This window comes from Blastomyces gilchristii (genome assembly GCF_000003855.2).
Source record: "Blastomyces gilchristii SLH14081 genomic scaffold supercont1.13, whole genome shotgun sequence".
In the NCBI taxonomy this organism is placed as follows: domain Eukaryota; kingdom Fungi; phylum Ascomycota; class Eurotiomycetes; order Onygenales; family Ajellomycetaceae; genus Blastomyces; species Blastomyces gilchristii.
This window is the reverse complement of record NW_003101670.1, coordinates 1411157-1423523: the sequence shown is the minus strand read 5'-3', so window position 1 is coordinate 1423523 and position 12367 is coordinate 1411157.

Below are 12367 nucleotides of genomic sequence, written 5' to 3'. Positions count from 1 at the left end.
ATCTGAATCTATTACTCTTTTAATAAAAATACTTACTCACAGAGAGAGACTGTACTGCAGTACTATTATTCTACAAGTATAAAAAGTATTAATAAACTCAGAATCTCAGATTACTGTAGTGTTTCTAAAACTCACAGAGTAAATAAGCTGACTAGTAAAAACTGAAAATCTACTCTTATAATAAATAGAGTGTGAGAACTCAGATCTGAAAGCTGAGAGACTTATAAAAGTTATCTTTGAATTACAAGATCTCTTTAGAATCTGAAGAAGATTTATAGAAACTGTGATTATTACAGATATCACAGATAATATATACTTAAGACTTATATAACTTTAAAGACATAATCTGTATATAGCTATCTATAAGTCAGATTTATACTTCTGATCAGTGTTGACAGACTTACTTACAGAGATAGAATCAGTTAATACTATAGAGTTAATTAAAGAAGATAAGCTTATCTATATAATAACTTTATAAATATCTGAGAACTTTACAGTTATGAAAACTGAGCTTCAGATACTAGAGAAATACTAAGATCTTATAGAGATATTCAGCTTAGTAAAGATATTAAGCTTTCTTCTCATTATAAGAAGAATCTGATAATAGATTTAATAGAAGAGTAGAAATTCTTCTAAGAATCAATCTATAAGCTCTTTTATTATGAGATAGAGATCTTATAGATCTATGTAAAGAAGAATCTGAAGAATAACTTTATTTAATCTTCATAGATCTCTGTAGAAGTCTCTGTAATATTTATAAAGAAGAAGAATAAAGATCTCAGATTATATATAAACTACTACAATCTGAACTTTAAAATAATAAAGAGTTACTATTCTTTATCTCTGATTGAGAATGTAATTAACTGTCTTATAAGAGCTATTATATTCACATAACTGAATATAATTAATATATATATATAATTGTGAATACAGTCTGAAAATGAATGAAAAACTATCTTTAGAACTGTACTGAAATTATTTAAATATCTAATAATATCTTTTAATCTGATTAATATTCCTGCAGTATTTCAGTCTTTTATTAATAAAATACTTTGTATATATCTGAATATTTTTATAGTAATATATCTAAATAATGTAGTAATATACTCTGTGAAGAAGAAAGAACACACTGAGTATATATAAAGTATATTAAAGATCTTAGATAAGACAGAACTGTATATTAAGCTTATAAAGTATAACTTCAGTACTTATTGAATTAATTTTCTAGAATATGTAATTACTGCAGATGATATTCAGATAAAATCTTTATAAATTAAAACTATTCTATTATAACTAAAGTTAACTAGTATTCATGAGATTCAGATCTTTCTGAGCTTTGTGAATTTCTATAGATAGTTTATCTTTATATTTATAAGAATCTTCTTGACTTTTATAGATATGCTGAAGAGTGAAAATAAGAAGAAGTCATTCTATAAATAGAGAATGAAAAGATTATTAAGAAGAGAGAGCTGTAAGAACTTTCTTATCTCAGAAGCTTACAGAGTCTTTATAAGATTGAAATAAATATTCACAGACACAGTGATACTGTTTCACTTTAATTTCTTACTCTTAATCAGATTGAAAACAGATGTCTTCTTCTTTATAATTTCAGAAATAGTCTTATAACTACAGTTAAATAAAAACTGAGTTTCAGTGATCTTTTTCTTATAAAAGATATAATCTGTAGAGATCAATTATAATATTCATGATTAGAAGCTTCTTATAATAGTGAAATTCTTCTATCACTGATATCACTACTTTGAGAGTCTTATAACAGTGATTACTATTAGAACTGATTATAACAGCTTATAACAGTTTACTTCAATTAAGAAACTCTCACAGTAGTAGATTCACTGAGCTCAGAGACTGAGTGAGTTCTGATTCAAGATAGAATATATTAAGAGAACTAAGAACTCAGTGAACAGATTCTCTCACAGATCAGACTATATTAAGAAGACTAGAATAATAGATACAGAGAGACTAGAGATGTGATTTGAAAGAATATACAACTGTCAGATAATAACGCGGCCACTTCTGAACTTGCTTACGAATGTAAAGAGATCATAGCAGCCATCAATTAATTTAGCATACAATATATAAGAAGCCGGCGTACGCCTGTAATCATATACTGACTCAAGCAATCTTTGAATCACATCTGATAGCATGTCTAAAAACCAGTGTGAAGTACAGACTTCTTCAGAATATGATAATTTCATCTACAAAGTAATTTATAGTTTTTATATCAGAGTGATTCTAGAACATCTCAAAAGATAGTATATAATAAGTGATAAGTGAAAGAGTATCTGATTGATACTGCTTCACTTATTAAGAGAAAACTTCACACTCAGATGAATGCCATGTATGATATATGAACAGATGAGATATAAGAAAGAGAATAAGAGTGATGAATCAGATTCAAAGAAGTTCACTCTCTACTCAAAAGAAGAATAAAAAGAGAGAGAAATGATTATCACTGAAGTTATATAATGATAACAGAAATCATATAATAAGATAGTAATATAATGATAGACATTGTACAATTAATAAGAAATCACTGAAATGAATATCTTTTCTAGTTAATATAAACAACACTCTTCTCTGCTACTTGAACTGAAAGATATACAGAATCTCTCAGAGAGTTTACTTAAAGCAGTAAGAAAAATAGCTGAAACTGCTGAACTGAAATTGAAGCTTTATACATGTACAAGAATTCTAAACAAGATTGAGGCCTTGCATACACAGTGACAGGCTGAGGCAGAAGTCAAATAACAATTGACATTTACTATGAATCAAGCATTCATTATAAAGAGCTTCACTGATGCAATCATCATCATTAATAAGAATAGAGAAAATCAGATCTTAAATCTGTAGTGAGAGATTGAATATTTATATAGATAGATAACTACACTGAATCTGAAGATTTTATCATGATTGTTCACAATCTCTTCAGAAGTGTACACATTATCAGAGACTGCTGTATAGAATGAGAATTTGAGCATGAAATATATTAAGCTGAGAGATCTGTCAGAGTCACTAAGCTTTAATAATAACTGAAAAAATAATGCTGCAATCAGCTGGCTAAGTCAGATATAATTATATTATTAAATTAAATATGAACTTATAGACAGATAGTTAATGAAATTTTAACAAGTCTTAAGATCTGCTACATTTCTACATAGAAAAGTGAAGTCATTATAAATAACTGATAAAAAAATAAATCTTACAGATCTGAAGTGATATTCATTCTTAGACTGACCGTGTGACCGTGTCTGGGACCAGGACCAGATTTTTTGATAGTCTCATTATCAATTCGACTGATCTCATTACACGGTTTTAACATTAAATAGTAGTCTCATACTGTTCCAGTGAGACTTACTGTCTACTCTTGTCACATTTTCTGAATGAGACCATGATTTCCACTTCTCAATTTAAATTATTTTTATTGCTTTAAATGACTTTAAATCTCATTTGAGTGTTACCAAAAAGCATTACTTTTTAAAAAATTAAAAATAGTCTAAAAAAAACCTTAAAATGTCTAAAAATAGTAACTTTATGCTAAGAATGGGACTAAATGAGATCAAATAGAACCACTTTCTCATTTTTTTCAAGTCATGGTTCCATTTTAAGATCTTATATATAGTCACTTTACATGTTTTTTTGATAGTCAGTCCCAGCGGGATTCACGCCAAGAAATGTATGAGATCAGACCAAATGGAATCAAATGTAAAATTCATGATTCTGGCGGCCAGTCTATTCATTCTTATAAACATAAAATGAGTTTTTCAAATGAATCTTACACAACTTTGAGAAAGTGAATATATAAGATAAGTATTATAAACACTTCACTGAGTGTAGATAAGTAAGTGATCTTATATTATACTTCACACACTTCAGTTTACACTATCTTATATTGAATGAAGAGCTTTCAATATCTTTCTGTTTACAGATTTTTATTCATAATCTTATATCTGAGTTAAGAGTGAAATGAAAATACTTAATCTCATAGTCAGTTACAGTGAAGAAAGTATACAATATTCTCATTGTATAGAAATAAGCAAGTTAATTATAATAGAAAATACTGTAATTGAGTATATCTCAGTGAAGAACAGATAATCAGACTTCTATGACATAAGTTATATATCTGAATATAATGAATCTAGATCTGAATATCATTGCTAAAGCACTGAATTCTCTGAAAAAGAGATTCTCTGAGTGAAAATCTTAATATTACAAGTATCAAGCTTGCTTCAACTATAGATATTAAAATCATGATGTAAAAGATTACACACAGTGTGCACAGTCAAGAAAAGCAAGAGAGTTAAAAAACTAGCAGAATTAGTGAGCTCGGAGACACTTACTGATATTCTATAAAAAGTCTTCAAAGTGAAAGAGATATCTGTGTTAGAAGACTCTCTGAATTCTGTAAATATCAAGAGAAAGCAGGCTTCTGACTGAAGTATAAGTGAGAATGAAGCAGACACTCATCTCAATACCTTGAGACCTGAAATATTAATATATAAGAGACACTTGAGTAAGAATTGAGAGATAGCTGTAAAAGTATTAGTAGACACAGAAGCTTCTACACAATATATTGATAATTATATAATTTAAAGACTGAAAGAGATCTGCTGAGTGAAGAATCTCTGATGTATAAGATTATCTGATAACTGATATTTGATATTATCTGCAAGAGTAAGAGTTTCCTTACACTTTAAAGAATGATCTTGCTATATTTAAGTGTGAGAGCTGCAGAATATGAAATACAATCTTATTCTCAGACTTAATTGATTTCAAAGATTCAATTCACAGATTTAATAATGTACATGTCATATACAGTTGACTGATAGAAAGAAAACAGTTCATATAATTCTATTAACTGATATGAGAAGAACATTTCACATCTCTGATATAGAAGAATTAAATCTGCTTATATATTAATAAGTAAAGAGAATGATTTATAAGATCTCATCTGAAAGCATTCTGTATGTCATATAAGACTCAGAAGTGAAGAAAACCAAGATAAAGAATATATAGAAGAACAAGTGTATGAAGAAGCTTCTAAAGAAGTATGAAAAGATCTTCTAAACAGATTTTTCACTGAAATTACTGCTGAAATGAGAATTCATACATGAGATTGACATGAGAAATGTGAAATCAGTTAATCAGAATGCATACTCTCTGTCATAAATATATCTTGAAGAACAGAAGTATCAGATCACAGATTCTATAGAATGTGATCTCATATAACTCTTATTAAGTACATGAGGCTTTTCAGTTCTATTTGTGAAAAAGGTGCATGAGAAGTGATGAATATATATTGATTATCAAGTACTTAATAAGCTTATAATTAAGAATGAATATTCACTGTCACAGATTCAATAATAGTTGAATACAGTTGAAAACATCTGATATCTATCAAAGATTAATCTTCTCTCAGAATACTGACAGATCTGTGTAGATAAACTGTCAGTTCTATAAACTGTGTTTAATATATAATGAGAGAAGTTTGAATTTCTGATAATATTATTCAGTCTAATAAATGCATCTATTATCTTTCAAATAATAATGAATATAATTCTTCATAAATAGAATGAAATCTTATATCTTGTATATCTTGATAACATTCTAGTCTTTTTAAACTTATACAATGAATATCTGAAGTATCTTGATGAAGTGCTTACAACTCTGACAGAGTATAAGCTCTATATCAAATCAACAAAGTGTGTGTTTAAAATGAAAGAGTTGAAGTTTGTAGAATATATAGTAAGTAATGACTGTATATACTCTATCTCAGAGAAATTGAATGTTATAGTGAATTGACTATAACTGAGAAATATACATTATATACAACAGTTTCTTGAGTTATTCTCATATTACTGCAGATTTATCAAGAATTTTATATAAATATCTGCATCACTCTCAGATCTCTTAAGAGAAATGAATACAAATCTGTAAAAGAAGAAGTTTTGTTTAATTATCTGAAATATCATGTGTGAAGGGACTTTTCTCACACTGAGAGAATATATAATAATATTCTCAGTACTTATTCAATCAGATTATGATAAACCTTTCTATATTGAGACAGATATATTTGAATAAGCTATCAGAGATACTCTTCTACAGATAAGTAAGAACAGTAAGCTGCACTCAGTGATATATAATGATAGAAAACTATCAGACACTGAGCTCAATTACTCAGTGTATAAAAAGAAATTACTAGTAATCAAGCACACACTGATATTATAAGATAGATATATTGACAATGAGTATATAATAATAATGATCACAGATCACAAAAGCCTTATCTATCTATAATTAATAATAAAATCTTTCAAACACTTAGCATGTTGAATCTCAGAGTTTTAAGTATATAATCTTCATATCAAATACTGAAAGAGATCAGACACTGTGATATCTGATACAATCAGTCACAGATCTGATTTCATGAGTGAGAGTTCTGTGAATCAGACATAAGAGAAGTTTGTATTAAATACACTGAGAAGATGCAAGATTTCAGAATAAGTAAACATTATAATCTCTTACTTAGAGAATGACAAGATGTCAGATAATAAGCATCTTATAAAAGTAGTAGAAGAGATACTTCTGAACTTCAAGCTGAGAAAATTGAAAAACAATGTTATGCTTTATCACAATCTAGAATATGTAAAAGCTCTCTATCTAGAATATTTATTTAGACATGACTTAATGACTTGCATGCACAAGAAATTCAGTTATCTAGAAAGCTCTGAACTCATGAGTATACTTAAATCAAGAGTATACTGATCAAGTATGACTGAGAACATTCAGATATACACTCATGAGTATCTGAATTACCAGGTTGTAAAAGAATCTAAGAAAGGATTAGAACATAAGAAAGTACAATATCAGATAAAGTGTATAATACAACTGTTTAAATAATGAAGAGTGAATCTCATAGACATATTATCACAAATGTCAAATGAAAATCAATGAATAATCACTGCTATTGATTATACTACTGACTAGTCAGTTATAAAAGTAGTTTCAGAGATGATAGAGAAGATAATGATGAAGTTTCTACATGATAAGATCTATGTTAACTATGAAATACTGCATGAGATTCTAACTGATAACAGTGTGAATCTTATAGAAGAAGTGATGAGACATTTCATGAGTCAGTTATAGACAAGACATTGTAGAACAATATTATATTATTCACAGATAAATAGAAAGATGAAACACTTGAATAAAATCTTGAGTAACATACTGATGAAATATCTAGTGAGCAAGTCTATAAGACTATGAAATGAATATCTCAGACAGATGCTATTAATCATGTGAATTTAACAGCATGTAGTCTTCAAGTATTCATCATTCTATCTATTGTATGAATTGTATCTGTGCATTCTGAAGAATGTTTCAGAAGAGAGAAGAGAGAAAACAGTAGTTATAAACACAACAGTTACAGATGCAGAATCAAGATTGAAAGAGATCAGCTATATATATACAAAAGCTAATAAGTTACTTCTGAACTGAGCAATTCAATTGAAAAGAATATGAGACTCACTAGTTAAGAAATCAAGTCTTAAGATGAAAATGTGAGTTCTTATATATAATGAGAGTTCTGAGAAGTTTCAATCTAGATGGTTTGAGTCATATAAAATACTCAAATCACATTCTCTGAGAATATACACATTGAAAGAATCAGAGAGACAGATCTTACATAACTTAATAAATAATTCATGACTTATAAAAGCAAAGATACAAGATCTGAGCAGATTATAATCATCTACAGCACTATTATCAGTGTTAAAAAAGAAGAAGCTTATAATTGAAAAGTCTCACAAAGTAAGAGAAATTATAGACACTTATAAATCAGATGATCTTACTTATTTCAATCTTTTCATAATTATAAGAAAAGAATGAAAAGTAATGAAGAAATCAGATGAATATCATACTTCAATAAGTGATAAGACTGTAGCTGATTATACAATAACACACTGTAGACAGCAGATGCAATATAGCAGAGAGCAGTCTTAAAGTAACAGACTTACATATGAGTCAGATTGCAGAAGAAAAAGGAATTCAGAGTTGAATTTAACTATTTACATCAGTTCAATTACAGAGATCATAGAGAATGAACTATCTAAAATATCTGCAGATGTATGAGATCAAGTCATCTCAATCTCTAAGAACACTCAGAGATCAGATGAGATTAGTTTCAATGAGCTATTCACTGTAGTGATCTGAGTGAGTAAAGAGAGACAGTATAATATATGAGATAGAATTATAAGATGAAAGCTGCTGAATCTAGTCACTGAATACTGTACTATATAGAGATTGTGTAAGAGTAGTAACTAGTAAACAAAGAAAAAGTATAAGAAAAGAAAAGAGATAATGAATTAATTATTAACTGTAAGAATCAGCTGTAAAAGACAAATATTATCATACACATCTTATTCATTTTCATACATTATATATTTAATCTATTTTCAATATCACATCACTCAAAAAATGTTAAAAACAAAGAAAATCTCAAAACTTAAAATTCACAAGAGATTTGAGAGCTATAAGTCACTCTTGTAATAACATTATACATATCTCTGATTTCTCTATTACTCTGTGTATGATATTAATGTTATTTATTACAAGATTGACTGAAATACTAATATAGAAATGTGTATATATACATGTAGAAAAATTGAAGAAGAGTGTAAAATCTGCAGAATCAGAAGCCAGAGCAGAGAGAGTGAAGATAGAAGAAATGAAAGAAGAAGAAGATACAGAACTGAATGAATAACAGCAGAAGTCACTCAGAACTGAATACTTATAACTCAGTATATATATAATCTTCTCTGCAGAGAAGAAAGAGAAAGTGATGAGAGAAGCTTAAGAGTAGAAGAAGATAGTCTCAGTGATATTATCATCTTTAATTAGAATGATCTCTGATATCAGAGCAACTAAGAATCATTATTAGTATATAAAAACTGCAAAATCAGAGATGAGAATAGTTACTGAATGAATATCTACTGATCTTAGAGTTGTATATGTAATTACAACACATACAAGACTTCTCAGAAAGAGAGAGAGAGATATAAGAGAATGTAGAAAGCAGAATACAGTATGTAAACAGCTCATTCTTATAACAATATTTTAGATAAGATGTACAAGTCTCACATCTGTAGATGTAAAAGAGTATAATATCTATATTTCTATTTTTGAAAACACAGATATCTTTTACCTGCATCACAAAGTCAGACAACAGATATTAGAGAATAGACTGATACAGATCTATTATTCTGAAGAAATTCATCAGAGTAAATATCTCTGTAATATTGAACTTTACAGTTATAAAAAGTTTCTTGATATCTGTGAATATTATAACTTTATATATAATAAAACTTATAACAATTTCTTTTAAGAACAGGAAAATCAGTATCAGAAAGAAAAGATGAAAAAGAAAAAGACTTATAATTTTAACACTGTTAAGAGAAGAGATGATTCTCTGATATAAATAAATAATTGTCTCACTATAAATATTTAAAATAAACATAATAATCAGTGTCTGTGACTGAGCTTCAGATAGTTGTGTTATATATCATCTTCATATAATAAATTATTCTAGAGATTAATAAGAAGAGCAGAAGTGTATATACTGAGAAACATGATTCACTGAGTCTATACAACATCTTCTTGAAACAGAGAGAGCTAGTAATGAAGACAGCAGTGAGAGCAGAAGTAGCAGAAGTGAGAGTCATAAAAACAGAGATAGTAGAAGCAGAAGAACCAGACATAGAAGCAAGTGTAGAAGATTGAGAAAGAGTGACAGAGAAAGAAACAGAGAAGAGAGCAGCAGAGAAAGAAGTGACAGAAGAGATAGAGAAGAATATGAGAGACTCAGTCATACATAATATAAGCAATTTCTTCATTATCACATTCTTTAAGTTCTTAATCAATGATTCAACATTGAGTTCACTATCATCAGCAGATGCAGATCTGTCAATGTATGAAAATTCTATGCAAATTAAAACAAAATATCAGCATCTGTATTCATGTAAAACATAATCAGATGCTCACTAGAAAAAGAAGATTAAGAGTGTATAAGAAGATGAAGAAGATGTGTTATTTATAATAGTATGTTCTGATAATTGTTAGAAGATAAACAAGTTCTGATCACATTTCATAACATATTACACTTACTGCTAATAAACTGCTCAGTATAAGTACTACAAGAACACTTGTTATAAGAACAGAGAGTTATCAGAAATGCATACAATATAATAGATGAATAACAGATAGAAGATGTTGAACAGAAGAAGAAGCAGAAATCTTGAATAAAATAATAGTATTTATAATGATGATAATGAAGAAGATAATTAAAGAATGAAAAAAGTTAGTGAATAAGTAATGTAATATAGTGAAAGTTTCTTGATAAGAGTATACACAGAACACTAGCTGAATCAGAGATAGATCACATAATTGTGAAAACTAGTAATGTGCTAATTCATATAAAGCTAGAGTGTATGATATGATCATATGAGTGTAACTGAATCTGATAAGAAAGAATGTGATTCAGAAGAACATATAACTGTCAGATAATAACATAATCACTTTCAAACTTGCTTACAAATGTAAAGAAGTCATAGCAGCCACCAATTAATTTAGTGTATAATATATAAGAAGCCGGCGTACGCCTGTAATTGTACGCTGGCTCAAGCAACCTTTGAATTACATAGAGAAAGCAGAAAAGCTTCACAGAATGCTTGAACTGAGTATTATAAAGAGATTGACTGAAGAGTCTCTCAATTCTCTGTGAGAGAAGAGAGAAGAGAAAGAGAAGAAGTCTATATAACTATTCTTTACAATACTGAGAGTTAACACTCTGAAAATTTCTGTGAGAATTCTTGAAGAGAGTATCTATAATCTGAAAAGATTATAGACTTTGAGAAGTACTGTGAAAAATCTGATATAAGAAGAAACAGAGTATAAGTCTTTATAAGATCTTCTATTCAGATTATCTGAACTGCAATTAAAGAATGAATATACTCAGTATATTTAAAAACTACTTATAACAGAGATTAACTCTGTAGAAATAAAGAGTTAAAGAGACTTAAATAATCTCTTATAAAGAGAGAGCTAGATTTATATATCTATAAATAAGTTTCTATGTATAGAACTTATTAAAAGATATTATAACTCTTCTCTAATAAGTTATTTTACAGATACTAGAACTTATAAGTTGCTTATAAGAAAATACTTTTAACTGAAGATATAAGAACTTATAAAGAAGATAGTGAATTCTTATACTATTTATCAGAGTTTATAAATAGTATGATTTAGATTATATAAAGAACTTACTTCTCTACTTATTTCATAGAAATCTTGAAAATAGCTAGAAATAAATACTCTTATAAGTCTCTCTGAAAGCAAGAATATATATAATATCTGCTTTGACAGTGTGCTGATAATAGTGAATTACTTTATTAAGATAACATACTTTATATTCACTCATAAGAACTTGAAGTTAAAGAATTTAACTCATATCTTTGTCTGTGATATAATCTGATTATATAAGTTATCTATAAATATTATCTTAGATAGAAAATTAATTTTTATAAAGAAGTTCTGATCTGATCTGATAACTATACTGAAGATCTTATAAGATATAAGTATAACTTTTTATTAATAAACAGATAATCAGATAGAATATCTGATAAGTATATTAAAATAGTATCTACAGTACTTTGTCAATTACAATCAGAATGACTGAGTGTATTAATTATTACTTATAAAGTTTATATATAATAACTTAAAGCATGTCAGTATAGATAAAACTCTCTTTGAGATACTTACTGAAACTCATTCATGAATAATCTTGATAAATCTGTGAGAGTATATTATAGAGTGTGATGATATCTGTGAATAAATTAAGAGAATTTAGAAGATTCAGAAGAAAGTCTGCAAATTCTTAAAAAAGACTTAAGAGTATTAGAAAAGATACTATGACTTTAAGTATATTATAAAGAGTTTTAAGAAAGATGATAGAGTCTAGCTAAGTTTAGAAAATATTATTATATAAAGATTTAGTAAGAAGCTGAATCTCTTATAAACAGAGTCTTATAAAATTATGAAGAAAGTTAGTTTACAGTTTTACAGATTAAAACTATTATCTGAGTTATAAATATATAATATTTTTTATATCTCTTTACTCTGTAAATATAAGAAATTTTTAAAAGAGAATTCTATGACTCATCACTCTGTCTATAAAGTACTAGAGAGTAAAAGAGAATATCAGATTAAAGAGATTATTAACTCAGAGAAATAAGATTATAAGTTCTGATTCAAGATTCAGTGATAAGAGTATTCTGATAAGATAAATAAGTTCACT